Genomic DNA, 20,698 nt, shown 5'->3' with positions numbered 1-20,698 from the left:
TCCAAGATAGCCTGGCTAGAGTGCTAGAGTGAGAACCTACCTTGAAAACCAAAACTAATAATAATTATATGTGTGTGTGTGTGTGTGTGTATGTGTGTGTGTGTGTGTTATTAATTAAATAAAATAAAAAGAAGGGCTGGGGAGATGGTTCAGGCACTTGTTTACAAGTCTGCCAACCCAAGTTCAATCCTTCTCAGTACCCACATAAAGCTTGATGCAAAGTGGCACACATATCTTTAATCCCAATGCACCCACAGCTATGGGAGGCCGAGAATCTGGAAGCTCACAAGTAGCAGTGACAAGAGAGACCCTGACACAAGAAGGTGGAAGGACAGGAGAAACACCCTGAGGCTGTTCTGAACTCCAAACATACGTCTATTTACGTATGTACGTACGTATGTACATACGTACATACATACACACATACATACCGTGGTGGTTTGATTCAGGTGTCCCCCATAAAGTTAGGTGTTCTGAATGCTAGATTCCCAGCTGATGGAGATTTGGGAATTAACACATCCTGGAGGCAGTGTATTGTTGTGGGCGGGCTTATGGGTGTTATAGCCAGTTTTCCCTTGCCACTGTTCGGCCCACTCTCCTGCTGCTGTTGTCCACCTGATGTTGGCCAGGGGGGTGATGTCCACCCTCTGCTCATGCCATCATTTTATCATTTTCTCCTGCCATCATGGAGCTTCCCCTTGAGTCTGTAAGCCAAAATAAACCTTTTTTTCCCACAATCTGCCCTTGGTCGGGTGATTTCTGCCAGCAATGCAAACCTGACTGCAACACACACATGCACAATGAAAATAGAAAAAAAACCTTAAAACTAGAAAAATAGAAAAGTCGATATTCAGCTGTATTTACTTGACTATGTATCTCTAGCAGAAACTGGCAACACTGGCTGCCTTGGGCAGTTCAGGGATGGGATGGAAGTGTCACCATGTTGCTTTGATCCCTTTCCATTTTTACCAAATCAAAGATAAAGATATAAAATTTAAATGTAAGTAAATTAACTCACAGACAGTAATCTAGATTTTAGCAAACACCACAGAGAAGCGTGACCATGCTCTGTGAAGAAAACAATTCTGCCACATCTAAACCATTCATTCCTAGTGAACCTCCAGGTCCAGACATCAAGAGCACAGGCTCAAATTAGCCACAGCAAAAGGAGGTCATGCATTATTCCTATGTACGGGCAGGCTACAGCAGCAAAGAAGGGCCACATGAAGAAAAAGGAAGGAAGAGGGAGAGGGGAAGATAACTGAGAACAGAGCCTAGACTGTACAGCACTCCCACGGCCCCTCTAGTGACATCTGAATGATCAGCCCTCAGCAGCTCCTCCCCTTCACAAAGACCAGCTTAGTACGTCAAAACTCACAGGGCTGGAGAAGGGACTTAGTGAATCTCTCAGAAACACACCACGTCAGATTCTAGTAGTTCTCTAACTGGGCAGGAAGTGCCATGTGAAAGCCACGTCTTAGGCTGAAAACTGAGTGTCATTCTGGCTGCCAGCTGGCTCTATGCTCTTGGACAAATTACTTCAGCAGAGGCACTGAGTGGGATGTGAGGCCTTTCCATCCATTCACTGGTCAACCGTCCACAGCTCTTTAGAAATATCTATGCCAGGCTAGAGGGATGGCTTAGCAGTTAAGGCATTTGCCTGCAAAGCCAAAGGACCCAGGTTCGATTCCCCAGGACTCACATCAGCCAGATGCACAAGGGGCACACGCATCTGGAGTTCGTTTGCAGTGGCTGGAGGCCCTGGCATGCCCATTCTCTATCTATGGCATAGGGATTTCATATTGTGCCACAGATATGCTCCATGCTTACCTAAGTCCTATCCTCTTCCTGATTGAAAAAATGCACCACAAATTTACTACTGGGAAGCTGGGCATGGTGGCGCATGGGAGGCAGAGTAGGAGGATCACCAAGAGTTCAAGGCCACCCTGAGACTACATAGTGGCTTCCAGGTCAGCCTGAGCCAGAGTGAGACTCTACCTTGGAAAAAACAAAACAAACAAAAAAAAAACCTACTGGGTTCATCTTCTGCTCTGCCCGTGCTTCTCTGTGAATTTCTGCCATCACCCCAATGTGGACCTATGCTCACGCAAGACGAAGATGGTCATGGAAGAGTACCTGCTCAGAGGGAAGGCACCAGTGTGACCACGGTGAGGTCAACTCTTCCAAGGGTGCCCCAGAACTCCCAGTCAAGTGCCCTACGAAGGAAGTTTTTGATCTCAACTCCCCGTGATGAAAATCTAAATGACAAGTAACTACAAAGACAGTAATTTAGGATTCCTGGAAACTGGACATGTGGATTCATTTTATTTTTTATGGTTTCCAGCTTTTTATTTTAATTTCTAATAAATACTGAGCTGGAGAGATGTTTAGCAGTTAAGACACTTTGCCTGTGAAGCCAAAGGACCCAGATGCATAAGGTGGTACATGTGTCTGGAGTTCATTTGCAGTGGCTGGAGGCCCTGGCACACACCTTATTCTCCTCCCTCTATCTGCCTCTTTCGTTCTCTCTTTCTCAAATAAATAAATAAATAAAATTTAAAAATATTGTTATTTGGGCTGAAGAGGTGGCTTGGCACTTAAGGCACTTGCTTGCAAAACCTAAGGGCCAGAGTTCCATTCCCCAATACCCACATAAAGCCAGATGCACAAGGTGGCGTATGTGTCTGCAGTTTGTTTGCAATGGCTAGAGGCCCTGGTGTGCCCAATTCTCTCTCTCTCTCTCTCTCTCTCTCTCTCTCTCTCTCTCTCTCTTTCTGCCTCACCCTTTCTCAAATAAAAAAATTAATACACACACACACACACACACACACACACACACACACACATATATATATATTTTTTTTGCAAGCAGAGAGAAAGAATGAGAATGAGAATGGGCATACCAGAGCCTCTTGCCACTATTAAAAAAAAAAAAAAACCTCCAGGGCTGGAGAGATGGCTTAGCAGTTAAGTGCTTGCCTATGAAGCCTAAGGACCCTGGTCCGAGGCTTGATTCCCCAGGACCCGCATAAGCCAGATACATAAGGTGGTACATTGGTGCATGCATCTGGAGTTCATTTGCAATGGCTGGAGGCCCTGGCACACCCATTCTCTCTCTCTTTCTCTCCTTTCTCTGTTGCTCTCAAATAAATAAATAAAAACAAACAACAACAAAAAACTCCAGATGCATGCACTACTTTGTGAATCTGGATTCATTAGGTGATCTCATGCTGTTCTTTTTTTTAATGTAATACTTCCTGGCATTTTTATGAGCTTAAAAATGATTTTAGCATTGACTTTTTACACAGGGTAATGACACACAAATTATAATTAGAAAACATCTTGGTGTTCATTTTCAAATTCATCTTTTGCAATTCCCAGTTTCTTGACAACTGCTCCACCACTGAATATGAGGGACAATCAACTATCACCAGCCTGACGCTTGCTTTGCCCACCTAGCTCTCATGGCTCAGTTCTTTCTGCACGTCACCCAGATCACCCAGGGGAGAAGAGGCAGAATGACATGAGGCCGTCAAAGTCCATGCTTGGCTCCTTCACTGGTGGGAACAACTTCCAAGGTTCTGGATATAATTTTATATCTATAATTTTGCTTGATTTTATGCAAACAGGTACTCCCAAATGCACTAACACTAAAACTGCCCCTGGGTACTGTAGACAAGCATCTCATGCTGTTCTTGAACTCACAGAGATCCTTCTACCTCAGCCTCCCTAGTGCTAGGACTAAAGGCACAAGCCACCACACCCAGCACAAGTAAGTGCCTTTAACTACAAATCCAGCTCTCTAGCTGTCCCCACCTTTAAAATAAAGGCTATGGCTTTCTTTATTCCACTCAGTTTTGAGTGTCATGTAAAGGGAAGACTCTAGGATAGGAGAGCTGATAGCTTAACCCCTCTTGTGCTTTCCCATAAGAGAGCAGGCAGACCTGAGACTACTTTCTGACATGGTGGCAGATGCTCTGGATGGAGGCGAGGATCTGGCTGTATGGCAATGGGACCCAACGCAGCTGATTAAATGCAGAATAATACTGGAGAGAAAAATGGTATAGAAATAAATTAGCCTTAAACCTCAAGGTTGTATATGCAAGTAAAATACAGTGAGGGTTGGGAGGCAGCCTGGAAAGTCACTCCTAGAGATTTCTCTGAAACGAAAGGATTATGGATGTCCAGTATGAGGAAATCCTTCTGTTCCACAACCACATATTGGCCTCTCTACTCAGTGCTTTTAATGTCTGAGATAATGGGCTGCAACGGGAACAGACTCCCCCATTAAGACTTACCCCAGGCAGCACAGGGTGGAAAAGCATGGTGGTAGTGAATGGGGCACAGGGTCAACATTTCCTGCCAACTTTGTACTGCACTTTCTCCTGCCTTTACAGATGCTCATAGGTAAGTAATGAGCTACTGTCTCCAGCAGAAGCAAAGGAGTGAGAGAAGAAAGGAAGTGCAACAGGAGAGAAGACGCCCATTTGTGGCCTTGAGACTTCACTATCAGAAAAATACACTCATAAGGGGTTTGAGTGCTCAAAGAATTGAACCATAGAAAATTTAATTTAATTAATTTAGTTATTTGTTTTGTTTTTTCAAGGTAGGGTTTCACTCTAGCCCAGGCTGACCTGGAATTCACCATGTAGTCTCAGGGTGGCCTCAAACTCACGACAATCCTCCTACCTCTGCCTCCCAAGTGCTGGGATTAAAGGCATGAGCCATCACACCCGGCTGTAAATTTTAAAATATGCTTGCTTCAGTCAAAACAAGACTATTTCTGCCAGATGTGGTAGCCAACACCTTTAATCTCAGCACTTAGGGGGCAGAGGTAGGAGGATCCCCGTGAGTCCAAGGCCAGTCTAAGACTACATAGTAAATTTGAGGGCAGCCTGGGCCAAAGTGAGACCCTACCTCGGAAAAACAAAACAAAACAAAACAAAACAGGGCTATTTCTACAGAGGTGGGTCAGAGCTCTTTTCAGAGTGTGCTGCCAACAGCAATGAGCAGAGCCAATGGGTAATGAGGCTGCTAAATGAAGCTCAGCTCATGAGGGGCTCACAGACACCTGATAATGTACATATGAGGAAAGGAGGAGGGAAAGGCAGGTACTGATTTGTACAGTCTCATCCTGACCACTTTGGCTATGGGAGTGAACCTGAATAAGGAAGGAGACTTTGCCATAAATCCCAAGCCTTATTTATGCTATTTTCTGTGACTTTGTAGCCAAACTCCAAATGGGCTGGGGAGATAGCTCGGTGGTTAAAAGCACTAGCTTGCAAAGCCTGATAGCCCGGGATCCATTCACTGGTACCCATATAAAGCCAGATGCACAAAATAGTGCATGCATCTGGAGTTTAGCTGCAGTGGCAGAAACCATGGTGTGACCATAGTCAGTCAGTCAGTCTCTCTCTCACATACACACATTCTCTCTCTCAAATAAATAAATAAAATATTTTAAAAATGTTACAGACCAAGCTGTGATGGTACATGCCTTTGATCCCAGTACTCAGGAGGCAGAGGTAGGAGAGTGGCTGTGAGTTTGAGCCAGCCTGGACTACAGAGTGAGACCCTACCTCGAAAAAAAAATGATACAGACCAAAACCATACACTTCCTAACTAATAATCTCCACTTGAATATAAATGCATGAGTTACTTTTAACCAAGAGAACAGAGCAAAGGTAACAGGATGTACGTGACTATGTGTATGTAATCAACTATAAAGAATAACATCTTGGAGCTGCAGACATGGCTTAGTGGTTAAAGCGCTTGCCTGTGAAGCTTAAGGACCCATATTCAACTTTCCAGGACCCACATAAGCCAGACATACAAGGCGACACAAGGTCGCACATGTGCACAAGATAGTGCACGTGTCTGGAGTTAGATTACAGTAGCTGGAGCCCTGGCACTCCAATTCTCTCTTTCTCTGATAAAACAATAAGGAATAACATCTTTACTGAGAAATGTTTTTGCTTACTAGCTTTGAGGAAACAAAATGCCTTGTTTTAAGCTGCTTATGGAGATGGCCATTTAGCAAGGAGCTGTGGGTAGCCTCTAGAAAACATGAAACAGACCTCTAGTTTGGCAATTTACAAAGAACTGAATTCTGCCAACAATCACATGAGCTTAGAGGAAGATGCTTCCCAGTCATGTTCTATCTCTGTAAGACCACAGCTTTAGGTGACACCCATTCAGAGAACCCAGTCAACTCAGGTCTGGATTCCTGACCCATAGAAACTGTGACAGAGGGCTAAGGAGAAGGCTCAGTAGTTAAAGGCACTTTCTTGCAAAGCTTGACAGCCCAGGTCAATTCCCCAGTCCCCATGTAAAACCAAATGCATAAAGTGGAACATGCATCTTGAGTTCATTAGAGGCCCTGGAGAAATCATTTCAACTCCCCTTTTTCTCAAATAAGTAAATAAAAAAATTTAAAACCTTCATATAATACATGTAAATTGTTTAAAATTACTAGTTTCTAATAACTTGTTAAACAGCAATAGAAATCTAATACAATTATCAATAAAACTCATGACAGAAATGTAAGTATGGGGCTCGAGAGGTGGCTTAATGGTGAAGGCACTTGCCTACAAAACCACAGGACTAGGGTTCAATTCTCCAGGACCCACATAAGCCAGATGTACAAAGTGGCACATGTGTCTGGAGTTCACTTGCAGCAGCTGAAGCCCTGGCTCTTCCATTCTCTCTTTCTCTGTCTCTCAAATAAATAAATAAAATTAAAAATTTAGGGAGACTCTTAACTTGAAACAACAACAACAAAAGAAATGTAAGTATGATTCCCTGTTAGATGATATAAAAAGCAAACTCATCAAAGATAACTCACACAAATATATTGTATGATATCTTAGTGGATGGTAAAAGGCAAAAACTCCTAACAGACCCCCTTGTAAATGAAATTGATGTATACAAATTTAATATGCATAGATAACATAAGGAAATATAAATAAATATAAAAATAAATAAAGCAAAGACACACAATCAAATGCCAACATCACATATAACCATAAAATATCAAAATCATTCCTGAAGGGAACAGATACATAGAAGTGCCAGGTGGGTATGGTGGTGCATGCCTTTAATCACAGCACTTGGGAGGCAGAAGTAGGAAAACTGCTATAAATTCAAGGCCAACCTGAGACTACATAGTGAATTCCAGGTCAGCCTGGGCTACAGCAAGACCCTACCTCACCCCCTCAAAAAAAAAAAAAAAAAACAATTAGAAGTACCTCTTAGGACCACTATTATAAAAAAGAAAAGCTGGGCATGGCAGCAAATGCCTTTAGTCCTTTCATCTCAGCACTCAGCAGGCTGAGGTAGGAGAAGCACCATGAATTTGAGGCCAGTTTGAGACTACAGAGTGAGTTTCATCCAGGTCAGCCTGGGCAAGAGTGAGGCCTTACCTCAAAAAACTAAAATAATAATAATGATGATGATGATGATGATGGAGGAAAAGTTTAACATTGTTTGGAGGCACATTATGATATAAGTAAAAAAATAAACTGAGAGATACTAGAAATAACACTGTTCATGAAAGTAGCTAGCATTTCCTATAATAAGTTTGATTATTTAGGCCCACTCACCTTTTGAAAACAAATAAGGTAATTAAAATTTAAAAAATTTTCTTTTTATTTATTTATTTATTTGAGAGCGACAGACACAGAGAGAAAGACAGATAAAGGGAGAGAGAGAGAGAATGGGCGCACCAGGGCTTCCAGCCTCTGCAAACGAACTCCAGACGCGTGCGGCCCCTTGTGCATCTGGCTAATGTGGGACCTGGGGAATCGAGCCTCGAACCGCAGTCCTTAGGCTTCACAGGCAAGCGCTTAACCACTAAGCCATCTCTCCAGCCCTAAAAAAATTTCTTGCCAGGCACAGTGGTGCACACCTTTAATCCCAGCACTTGGGAGGCAGAGGTAGAAGGATCATCATGAGTTTGAGGCTACCCTGAGACTACATAGTGAATTCCAGGTCAGCCTGGGCCAGAGTGATAGCCTACCTTCAAAAAACCAAAAACCAAACAAACAAACAACAACAACAACAAAATTTCTTAAAAGCAACAAAAATTCCCAGCTCTTGGGCTGCTGAGGCAAAAGGATCAAAAATTTGAGATTAGCTGTTCTTGCTCCTCAGAGCTCACTATTTCTCTCACCATTTCCCTTTTTAATTTCCAGGACCTCAGTTACCTGCCATGTCTTCTGAAGAAGGAAAGCCACTCGTGGGAGGGCTCAACTTCAACACGGATGGGCAGGCACTTGAAGATCACCTCAGCAGCTTTGGGCCTATTTCTGAGGTGGTTGTTGTTAAGGACCGGGAGACTCAGCAATCCCAGGGTTCTGGCTTCATCATCTTCACCAACCCAGAACCTGCTCCAGATGCTATGAGAGCCATAAATAAAGAGTCCCTCGATGGGCGCCAAAGCCGTGTGGACTGTGCAAGTCTGCCTGGGGCACCAGAGGAGGTGCTTATGGGGCCCACGGGTGAGGCCACAGCTACTCTAGCCCTGGAGACCAGGACTATGGAAGTGGCAGGTATGACAGTCTACCTGGCAGATATAGATATGGACAGTCCAGAGACTACAGCGGCAGCCAGGGGGGTTATAACCTCTACTCAGGAGGAAATTAGACAGTCATGACAACTGAGATGAGACATGCACACATAATGTAGACACACAAGGAATAACACTTATGATCCAGGATTGTCCTTCCAAATTGCTGTATTTATAAAGGCTTTTGGAGCTGCATTGAAACATCTGTTTTAGTACACCTATTTTTGAACTGAGCTCCCAAGTTAGCTTGTTAAAGATCTGTTAGAAAGCTCCATGTTTTCTTTACACATTTCTCCTCATTTAAAGACAAATTCTAAGACATTTCTAGAATCCCAATATTTGCCCTTTTGCTAGAATTTTTGGGATTATTTTGAAAAAAAAAGTGTGGACAGACTGATGTTTTTAAAATGAATATGTATGTAGGAACATTTGGAAAACCTGTATACAATGTTCATTGTGGCCAGAAAGTAATTTCTGAATGTACCTGTAAGCAGTCTGCATCAAGAACATGATTGCTTAGATTTTTTTATTCAAAATTACCACACTGATTGTATAGGAAACCTTCTTTAAAATGCTTATGACTGTCATTTTTTAATACTGAAAGAAAAAAATATTCTGTTGTGTCTCATGTAGTGTTTAGGATGTCCTTTATGGAGCTAATTAAAAGATAATATCGGATACAAAAAAATCTTTTTGAGACTAGAGCTGGAGAAATACCTTAGCTGTTAAGGTGTTTGCCTATGAAGCCTAAGGACTTAGGTTCGATTCTCCAGGACCCATGTAAGCCAGCTGTATAAGGTGGAGTCTGCCTGCAGTGGCTGGAGGCCCTGGAACACCCATTCTATCTACCTCTCTCTCCCGCTCCTTCCTCTCTCTCAAATAAATAAATGAAATATTTTTAAAAATGAGTACTCTGGGTATGGTGACACATACTTGTAACACTTAGCACTTAGAAAGCTGGCTGGACATGGTGCACACCTTTAATATTAACACTCAGGAGGCAGAGGTAGGAGGATCACCGTGAGTTTGAGGCTACCCTGAGACTACACAGTGAATTTGGGTGAGCCTGGGCTAGAGTGAGACCCTACCTTGCAAAACCAAAAAAAAAAAAAAAAAAAAAAAAAAAAAAAGCTGAGGGAGGAGGAGAATTGCTACAAGTTTCAAACCAACCTGGGCTACATAGCGAGACCCTGTCCTTTTTTCTTTTCTTCTTTCTTTTTTTTTTTAAAAAAAATATTTTATTTAGGGGCTAGAGAGATGGCTTAGTAGTTAAGGCACATGCCTGAAAAGCCTAAGGACCCAGGTTTGATTCTCCAGGTCCCATGTAAGCCAGATGCACAAGGGGGCGCATGCATCTGGAGTTCATTTGCAGTGGCTAGAGGCCTTGGTGTGCCCATTTTCATTCTCACACACTTTCTCTTTCCCTGTCTCAAATAAATAAATAGTAAATCAGAAAAAAAAATATTTATTTATGAGAGAGAGAAGAGGGATAGAGAGAGAATGGGCCTGTCAGGGCCTCTAGCCACTGCAAATGAACTCTTTTTATTGAGATAAGAGCTCACTGTATCCTAGACTGACACAGAACTCACTCTATATCCCAGGCTGTCCTTGAACTGATGGAGATCCTCCTGCTCAGTCTCCTGAGTGCTGGCATCAAAGATGTGCACCACCACACCCAGCTGAGACCCTGTCTTAAGAAACCAAGATGACAGCAAAAAAAGGGGAGGGGGGCTGGAGAGAGAGTTCAGTGGTTAAGCCACTTGTCTATAATGTCTAAAGATCCGTATTTGATTCCCCAGTACCCATGCAAAGCCAGATATACAAAGTGGTGCATGCATCTAGAGTTTGTTAGCAGTGGCTAGAGGCCCTGGTGCACCCATTCTCATTCTCTCCCTGATTGCAAATAAATTCATATGTAAGATAATAAAAAAACATGGGCTGGAGAGATCACTTCGTGGTTAATGCACTTGCCAGCAAAACCAAAGGGTCCAGGTTCGATTCCTCAGTACCCACCTAAAGCCAGAAGCACAAGGTGGCACATACATCTATGAGTTCATTCTGGTGTGCCAATTCTCCATTTACCTGGTTTTTTTCATAATAAATAAAAAAATAAGACTTTTAAAATTAAGCTTTTTTAAAAAACAAACAAGGAGCACTGCTGTAAAAATCATTAAGCATTCAAGAAAAGAAGGTGTTATGGCACAAACTAATAGATACAAAGCTGGAATTATAAAACATGGGTTATAAAATAACTGTTTGCAATGTTCAAATAAATAAAAATTATCTTTAAAATATCTAGAGTGAGTAAGAAGCTATAAAAATAGGTGTGCCAGATTTTTACAAAGATATAAATAAATTCTTAAAAAGTAGAACTATTAGGCCACAATTAAATAACTCATGGACAAATCCAATAGTTGACTGGACACAGAAGAGAAAATGTCAGTTGAAAAATAGGTTATATAAAATTATCCCAACTTAAGGAAAGATGTGACATAGAATGGAAATATGCAAAACAGGTTAAAACATATGGACAACCAAACAGAAAGGTCCAACATATGTTTAGATAGAGTCTCATGAATATAAAAAAAAGAAGCAGAGATGATATTTGAGACATAATGACTGAAAATACGCAAGAACAGATAAAAAAAAAATCTAGAGCTAGAAAGATGGCTTAGCAGTTGAGGCACTTGCCTGCAAAGCCTAAGGACCCATGCTTGACACTCCAGATCCCACATAAGCCAGACGCACAAAGATGAGGCAAGCACAAGGTTGCACATGCCCACTAGGTGGTGCAAGCATCTGCAGTTCAATTGCAGTGGCTGAGGTCCTGGCCCACCAATTCTCTGTCTCTCTCTCTCTCTAAAATAAATATTTAAATAATAAAAATGTTTTAAAAACCCCAATTGGATAAACTCAACAAACTTAAAGGAGAAAATACAATGTTTTAAAATCTATAATAGGGGTGGGTAGATGGCTCAGCACATAAACCATTTACCATGCAAACATGATGACCTGAGTTGAATCCCCAGCACCCATGAAAATGTGTTGTTCATGTGGTGCCCTGCCTGTAATCCCAGTGCTTGGGAAGCTGAGACAGGATTCCCAGGACAAGCAGGCTAGCTAGAGCAGCCAAATCAATGAGCTCTGGATTCACACTGCCCCCATAAATAAGGTAGAGAGTAAGTGAGGAAAACACCCTACACACACACATGCGCACATGCATACACACATTCATGCACACCACCAACATACATACATACAGACAGACATACATACATGAAAAAAAAAGAAAAACCCATCATCATGAAAAATAACTCAGAGAAAGTGTACAACTAAGATAGGAATAAAGTTTTTTCTTTTATTTCGTTGTGTGTGTGTGTGTGTGTGTGAGAGAGAGAGAGAGAGAGAGAGAGAGAAAGAGGGGGGGCGGGGGGAGAGAATGGGTACACTGGGGGCTTTGCTACTGCAAACAAACTCTACATGCATGGTTACTTTTTGCATATATCTTTATATGAGTACTGAGGAACCTGGACCAACAGGATTTGCAAGCAAGCACCTTTAACCATTGAGCAATCTTTCCAATCCAAAAAAGATTTTCAAAGTTAGTGACAGCCAATTTCAAAAGCAACAACAGAAAGAACAATGGGATGTATATTTAATTTGCTGGAAAAAAGTACTATCATTTCCGGGCATGGTTTTGCATGCCTCTAATCCCAGCACTTGGGAGGCAGAGGTAGGAGGAACACTGTGAGTTTGAGGCCACCCTGAGACTACATAGTGCATTCCAGGTCAGCCTGAGCTAGAGTGAGATCCTACCTCAAAAAGACAAAAGCATTCCATGACAAAAGCAGGTTAAAGGAGTATTTGAAGACAAAACCATCTCTACAGAAAATACTCGATAGGATCCTCCATGCTGAAGAAAAGGAAAAGCACACATATAAGGAACCTAGAAAAAACAAGCAATACTCAAATACTAGTTAACACAAGAGAGCACAGGTAGAACCGGAACCACAAAAAAAAAAAAAAAATGGCAAACATAAATACACACCTTTCAATAATATCTCTTAACATCAATGGCCTCAATGCCCCCAACGAAAAGACATAGGTTTGCAGACTGGGTTAAAAAGCAGGATCCTACAATTTGTTGTCTCCAAGAAACTCACCTTTCTACAAAGGACAGACATTATCTTAGGGTAAAAGGTTGGAAGATGGTGTTTCAAGCAAATGGGCCTAGAAAACAAGCAGGGGTTGCTATCCTAATATCTGACAAGGTAGACTTTAGTCCGACGGTAGTCAAGAAAGATAAGGAAGGTCACTTTATATTGATTAAGGGCACACTCCAACAGGAGGACATTACAATCCTAAACATATATGCACCTAACATGGGGGCTCCCAAATTCATCAAACAAATGCTATTAGAACTAACGTCACAGATAACACCAAACACAGTGGTGGTGGGTGACTTTAACACCCCATTTTCATCAATTGACAGGTCATCCCGGGAAAGAATAAACAGAGAGGCATCTGGACTAAATGAGGTCATAGAAGGAATGGACCTAACAGATATATACAGGACATTTCATCCAAAGGCTGTAGAATATACATTCTTTTCAGCAGCACATGGAACATTCTCTAAAATAGACCATATATTAGGACGCAAAGTAATTCAGGAAATTGAAATAATTCCTTGCATTCTATCTGACCACAATGGAATCAAACTACAAATCAGTAGCAAGAAAGGCTATAGAGCATACACAAAATCATGGAAACTAAACAATACACTACTAAATGATGAATGGATTAATGAAGAAATCAAGAAGGAAATCAAAAAATTTATAGAGTCAAACGATAATGAGAACACAATGTATCAAAATCTCTGGGACACAATGAAAGCAGTCCTAAGAGGTAAATTTATAGCCTTAAGTGCCTATATTAAGAAATTAGAAAGGTCGCAAATAAATAACCTAATGCTTCACCTTAAAGCCTTGGAAAAAGAAGAACAAGGCAAACCAAAAATCAGTAGACGGGAAGAAATAATAAAGATTAGGGCAGAAATTAATTAAATAGAAACAAAAAAAAATCCAGAGAATTAATGAAACAAAGAATTGGTTCTTTGAAAGGATAAACAAGATTGATAAACCCTTAGCACATCTGACCAAAAGAAAGAGAGAAGAGACACAAATTAATAAAATCAGAGATGAACAAGGTAACATCACAACAGATTCCAGAGAAATTCAAAAAAAATCATAGGGACTTACTATAAAAGCATATACTCCACAAAGTATGAAGATCTGAAAGAAATGGATGCTTTCCTTGATTTATATGACCTACCTAAATTAAATCAAAATGAGATTAATCACATTAATAGACCTATAACAAACATGGAGATCCGAACAGTTATCAATTATCTCCCAACTAAAAAAAGCCCAGGCCCAGATGGATTCATTGCTGAATTTTACCAGACCTTTACGGAAGAGCTAACACCACTGCTTCTTAAACTTTTCCAGGAAATAGAAAAAGAAGGAATTCTACCAAACTCCTTCTATGAGGCCAGCACCACCCTGATACCAAAACCAGGCAAAGATAGAACAAAAAACGAAAATTACAGACTAACCTCCCTCATGAACATAGATGCAAAAATTCTCAACAAAATATTGGCAAACAGAATACAAGAGTATATCAAAAAGATCATTCACCCTGACCAAGTAGGCTTTATCCCAGAGATGCAGGATTGGTTCAATATACGCAAATCTATAAATGTAATACATTATATAAACAGGTTGAAGGACAAAAATCACATGATCATCTCATTGGATGCAGAGAAAGCATTTGACAAAATCCAACATCCCTTCATGATAAAAGTCCTACAGAGACTGGGAATAGAAGGAACATATCTCAATATAATAAAAGCTATTTATGACAAGCCTACAGCCAACATATTACTAAATGGGGAAAAACTGGAAGCTTTTCCACTAAAATCAGGAACAAGACAAGGGTGTCCACTATCCCCACTTTTATTTAATATAGTTTTGGAATTCTTAGCCATAGCAATAAGGCAAGAGACATACATAAAAAGGGATACAAATTGGAAAGGAAGAGATCAAGTTATCATTATTTGCAGATGACATGATTCTATACATAAAGGACCCTAAAAACTCTACTAACAAACTGTTAGAGCTGATCAAAACCTACAGCCATGTAGCAGTATACAAAATAAATACACAGAAATCAGTAGCCTTCATATATGCTAACAACAAACACAAAGAGGATGAAATCAGAAAATCACTCCCATTCACAATGGCATCCAAAAAAATAAAGTACCTTGGAATAAACCTAACCAAGGAAGTAAAAATCTCTACAATGAGAACTTTAAAACACTCAAGCAAGAATTTGTAGAAGACACTAGAAAGTGGAGAAACATCCCCTGTTCCTGGATTGGAAAAATCAATATTGTGAAAATGGCAATCTTACCAAAAGCAATCTACACATTTAATGCAATCCCTATCACAATTCCAAAAGCATTCTTCATGGAAATAGAAAAAACAATGCAAAAATTCATTTGGAATCACAAAAAACCTCGAATATCTAAAATAATACTGAGCAACAAAAATAAGGCTGGCGGTATCACCATACCTGATTTTAACCTATACTACAGAGCCATAGTAACAAAAACAGCGTGGCACTGGCACAAAAACAGACATGTAGATCAGTGGAACAGAATAGAGGACACAGATGTAAGCCCAAGTAGCTATAGCCACCTGATATTTGATAAAAATGCCCAAAATACTCATTGGAGAAAAGACAGCCTCTTCAGCAAATGGTGTTGGGAAAACTGGATATATATCTGCAGAAGGATGAAAATAGATTCTTCTCTCTCACCATGCACAAGAATTAAGTCCAAATGGGTTAAAGACCTTAACATCAGACTTGAAACTCTGAAACTGCTGGAGGAAAAAATAGGGGAAACCCTTCAACATATTGGTCTTGGCAAAGACTTTCTGAATACAACCCCAATTGCTCAGGCAATAAAACCACAGATTAATCAGTGGGACCTCATGAAATTACAAAGATTTTGCACTGCAAAGGACACAGTGAAAAGAGCAAAGAGGCAACCTACAGTATGGGAAAAATCTTCACCAGCTATATATCTGATAGAGGATTAATATCTAGGATATACAAAGAACTCAAAAAGTTAAATAATAAGGAATCAAACAAGCCAATCAAAACATGGACTATGGAGCTAAATAGAGCATTCTCAAAGGAAGAAATACGAATGGCATATAAGCATCTAAAAAAATTTGTTCTACGTCACTAGTCATCAGGGAAATGCAGATTAAAACTACATTGAGATTCCATCTCACTCCTGTCAGATTGGCCACCATCATGAAAACAAATGATCATAAATGTTGGCGGGGATGTGGAAAAAGAGGAACCCTTCTACACTGTTGGTGGGAATGCAATCTGGCCCAGCTATTGTGGAAATCAGTGTGGAGGTTCCTAAAACAGCTAAAGATTGATCTACCATATGACCCAGCTATAGCACTCCTGAGCATATATCCAATGGACTCATCTCATTTCCTTAGAAGTACGTGCTCAACCATGTTTATTGCTGCTCAATTTATAATAGCTGGGAAATGGAACTAGCCTAGATGTCCCTCAACTGATGAGTGGATAATGAAGATGTGGCACATTTATACAATGGAGTTCTACTCAGTGATAAAGAAAAATGAAGTTATGAAATTTGCAGAAAAATGGATGGACCTGGAAAGGATTATAAGTGAGGTAACCCAGGCCCAGAAAGCCAAGCACCACATGTTCTCTCTCATACGTAGATCCTAGCTACAGATGACTGGGCTTCTGTGTGAGAATGAAAATACTTAGTAGCAGAGGTCAGGAAGTTAAAAAGGAGACATAAAGGAAAGAGAAAGGAAGGGAGGAGGGTACCAAACCTACATGGTCAGATTCATCATATCAACAATTCTACTTCTTGGTACCAATTTTCTGTTGTAGTTGCCTTCATGTTGCTGGGACAAGCACCCAACAAGCAGCAGCAGCTTATGGGAGGAAAGGGTTTATTTCAGGCTTATAGAATCCATGGGAAGTCCTCTTATAAGGGAAGAAGCTGGCTCTTTCCAGTGTACATGCACAGCAGAGAAAAAGCTAACACCAGCCAGCATTTACAGCCAAAGCTCAAACCTGCTCTCCACACCCAGTAGGGCTGGACATAAGACTTGCCCCCATTGATACACTTCTTCCAATAGGATGCTGGAGACTTAATTAGGAAGCTTAATCTAAAATACCCAAGCCTGCAGGCATGGTGGTGCACACCTTTAATCCCAGCACTTGGAAGGCAGAGAGGTAGGAGGGTCACTGTGAGTTCAAGAGCACCCTGAGACTACATAGTCAATTTCAGGTCAGCCTGGACTAGAGCAAGACTCAACCTCAAAAAACTAAAATAAATAAATAACTACAACATCTCAGTCTATGGAGGACATACACCCAACCAACCACAGAGGGCATCAATACAAGGTGAGGTGGAGGACAGGTATAGTTCACCCTCAAAGTATGGCATACACAGTCTGTTAAAGCACAAATACTTAGGACACTTATAAAAATGGAAACAAGAGGCTGGGGAGATGGCTTAGCAGTTAAGGCACTTGCCTATAAAGTCTAAGGACCAAAGTTTGATTCCCCAGAACTCATGTAAGCCAGATGTACATGGTGGTGCATGTGTCTGGAGTTTGTTGCAGTGGCCTGGCATGCCCATTCTCGCTCTTTCTCTCACCCCTCCTCATAAATAAGTATATAGAAATAAAATATTAGGAAAATGAAAACATGCTTTACTAGTCAGATTCACATTACTGTAATGAAATATCCACAGCAGATATTTCTTTCAAAGATATACAAAGATAAGGGTGCTCTACTGCTTTGGACTTCAGGAAGAAAGGGTACATGTGCTACAGCAAACTCACCTATTAGTGAAGAAGGCAGAGAGTGACAATGGGATCGAATGGTCCTTCCTGAAATGCCCCATGACCTAAGGATCTCTCACTAGGCCACACTTCTCAAATGTTCTACACCCCCATCAAAATGTTACCCTATAGCAAAACCCTTTAACACATGGACCTTTAGGGAATACGCTTTCCAATCTTAGTAGATACTATTAACCAAAGAGAAAGTCTCAATTAATTTCAAATCATCATGATAATAATTAAGGGCTAAGGGCATTTCTCTGAATACAATTTGGATATTCATAACAAAAATATTAGCTAAAACCTTCCCACCATATTGGAAATTCCAAAATATAATTATATATAAATCATAATCAAAATTGAAATATTTTCAATTGAATAATAATCAAAATGCTACATATAAAAAGTTTTGATTAAGCCGGGTGTGGTGGCACACGCCTTTAATCCCAGCTCCCAACTCAGGACGCAGAGGTAGGAGGATTGCCATGAGTTCGAGGCCACCCTGAGACTCCATAGTGAATTCCAGGTCAGCCTGGGCTACAGTGAGACCCTACCTCAGAAAACCAAAAAAAGTTTTGATTAAATTAAAGCAATAATTAGAAGGAAACTTCTAGTAATAAAAATATAGCCATTTAGTACTAAAAACCTTATGGCTGTGATAAACACATTAAACACTTAAAAATCTACTAATTGGGGGCTAGAGAGATGGCTTAGCAGCTCAGGCATTTGCCTATGAAGCCTAAGGACCCATGTTCGATTCCCTAGTACCCACATAAGCCAATGCACAAGGTGGCACATGTGTCTGGAGTTAATTTGCAGTGGATAGAGGCCCTGACATGCCCACATACCCATTCTTTCTCTCTGTCTCTCCCAAATAAATAAATAAATTAAGCAAATCTTTCAAAACATCTATTAATTGGAAAATAAAGTGAAAGAACCATCCAGAAAGCCATAAGAGATGAAGGAGGTTGGGCAGGGAGGAATGTGAGAGGGAGAGAGTAGATTCTTTTGTGATTCATAAGTGTGATGGCTGAGTTTTCACACTATTGTATGAGATATGTCTTACTCAAACTTTGCTATGATGTTACATCACCCATTTGACATGACAAAGAAAGAAACAAAGAACACTTAAAAGATGCTAGAAACAGATGGCCCAGTATTATCTTCAAATAGAGAACGTGGAGGATAGCCAATGAGCCACATAGTACTGGTAATAAACCAGAACATTTCTATAACCGAAGTCTGTAGATTAAAATAGCACATTGAGTGCCAAAGAAGACAAATTAAAACCAGTTATACTTGGACATATAAGGAGGAAATCTGCAAACTGATTACCCATGGAAATAAAAAATATGAAACTGGCAATATGAGGTACAAAGGCTAGAGAGATGGATTCGTGGTTAAGGCACTTGCTTATAAAGCCTAAAGACCCAGGTTCGATTCCCCAGTACCCATGTAAGCCAGATACACAAGGTGGCATGTGGAGTTTGTTTGCAGCAGCTGGAGGCCCTGGCATACCCATTCTCTATCTGCCTCTTCCTCTTCCTCCCTCCCTCCCCCCCCCCTCTTTCTCATTATCCCCTCTCTCAAATAAATAAATAAGTAAATAAATAAATAACTGGCAATAGATTTTTCACCAATAATAAAAGGTACCATAAAGATAACTGGAAATACTATCATTCAAGAGGAAGGGGAATTGGTAACAGGATTAGGCGGGGGGGGGGAGGAGTACAAACACCAGATACTTGTTGAAAGATTAACTACAGGAAACAACCTGAGAAGGCCAAAGTATAAGCAATGAGGTTATTAGAATTACATGTGTATGCATTTCATAGCTCGACATACAGCAAAAGCTGAGTAGTTAAGGAAGAAACAGAAAAACAGAATCAACAGGCAAGGTGGCATGTGGGGTGGCATCTTGTTCTCTCTGGGTCTCAATCTCTAACTGAAACTACCTAAAAGAAGTTGTCTTTCTCCTGTCCTCCATCAGTAGCCCTGTTAGTTTCAGGGCCTTGTGTACTCAGCAGCTGTTTTACTTATTCCTCTTACAGTCAAGCTAACACTCAGATAGATGGTCCTGAGGCAATCTATTTCCATTACCTGGGTTCCCTCAACCACCCTCCAAGGTCTGACAGTGTACAGTGGGAACTCTAAAGACCTCCAGTTTGCTGTGCGCCCACTTCCCCTTAGCTCCTTACTTTTATTCCCTTTCCCTAATATTTTCTTCCAGGACTGTCTTGCTGCCCTCAACCAATGCATTTCTGGGGTGCCCTAGATAGCCCCACTGGAGAAGTCTCCCAACTGCCACACCAACAACCCTACTCAGCATGAAGAAGTCAGATGAGTCATTGCCCCAATTCCCTAATGGCAATTAGGGTTGCTTCTTCAAGGGGTAACTGAAGCACTTTAGGGTGATTGGACCCTGAAAGTTAAAAGCAGGAATGTCATTGAGTCTTTCCTTGCAAGAACCACTTTGCTGGATCTCTCCTTTCCATCTCTTGCCTACATGAGTTACCTATATCTGTTCTTCCATAAACCACCTGAGCTTCTCCCTGGGAAGGTATCCCCCTTTCCTAGAATTAAGGTTTAAATCTGATCCTGGCATTGTGGCTTATTAAGCTCTGCCCAAAATCTTGATGTCATGGCTGGCCTCTTCCTGAGATAGCTTCCTGGGTCCAGACCCATCAGCTCTCACAGAATTCTCCTGAGCCTCAGAGTGAAGCCCATTGGAACAGATTAGACATATATGCTTACCAGGTGAGCATAGTCTCTTTTGGCTGTTCATCTTTCCTGATGCCTGAGCCCCTAGGTTCCTGCTCTGGTAAGTGCCCCTCTCCCAGCTTGGTTGGACCCTTACTCCCTCCCCATGAGCTCTCTATCCACTTCTGCCTTCCACATGGCAGGAACTCTCTGTATTTCTTTCTATTTCCTTTCTCTCTCTCTCTCTTTTAATATGTTTATTTATTTAACAGAGAAAGAGGGAAAGAGAAAGAATGGGCACACCAGGGCCACCAGCCACTGCAAACGAACTCCAGAGGCATGCACCCCCTCGTGCATCTGGCTAACATGGGTCCTGGGGAATCAAACCTAGGTCCTTTGGCTTTGCAGGCAAACATCTTAACCGCTAAGCTATTCCTCCAGCCCTACTTCCTTTCTCTTA

General features: G+C 41.1%; 1 protein-coding gene, 1 non-coding gene and 1 pseudogene across 4 annotated transcripts in view; 2 read left to right on the top strand and 1 right to left on the bottom strand.

Moving 5' to 3' along the window:
• Positions 1 to 20,698, bottom strand: part of Sil1 (SIL1 nucleotide exchange factor) — a 359,491-nt gene that overhangs the window by 38,317 nt on the left and 300,476 nt on the right. The window lies entirely within an intron of this gene.
• Positions 8,187 to 8,866, top strand: LOC101609539 (annotated as a pseudogene).
• Positions 18,541 to 18,641, top strand: LOC123454416. The gene has a single exon (XR_006633376.1). It is a non-coding gene; the product is annotated as a small nucleolar RNA U13 (small nucleolar RNA).

This window comes from Jaculus jaculus, chromosome 13, assembly GCF_020740685.1.
Source record: "Jaculus jaculus isolate mJacJac1 chromosome 13, mJacJac1.mat.Y.cur, whole genome shotgun sequence".
In the NCBI taxonomy this organism is placed as follows: domain Eukaryota; kingdom Metazoa; phylum Chordata; class Mammalia; order Rodentia; family Dipodidae; genus Jaculus; species Jaculus jaculus.
This window is presented reverse-complemented; position numbering and strand designations above follow the sequence as displayed.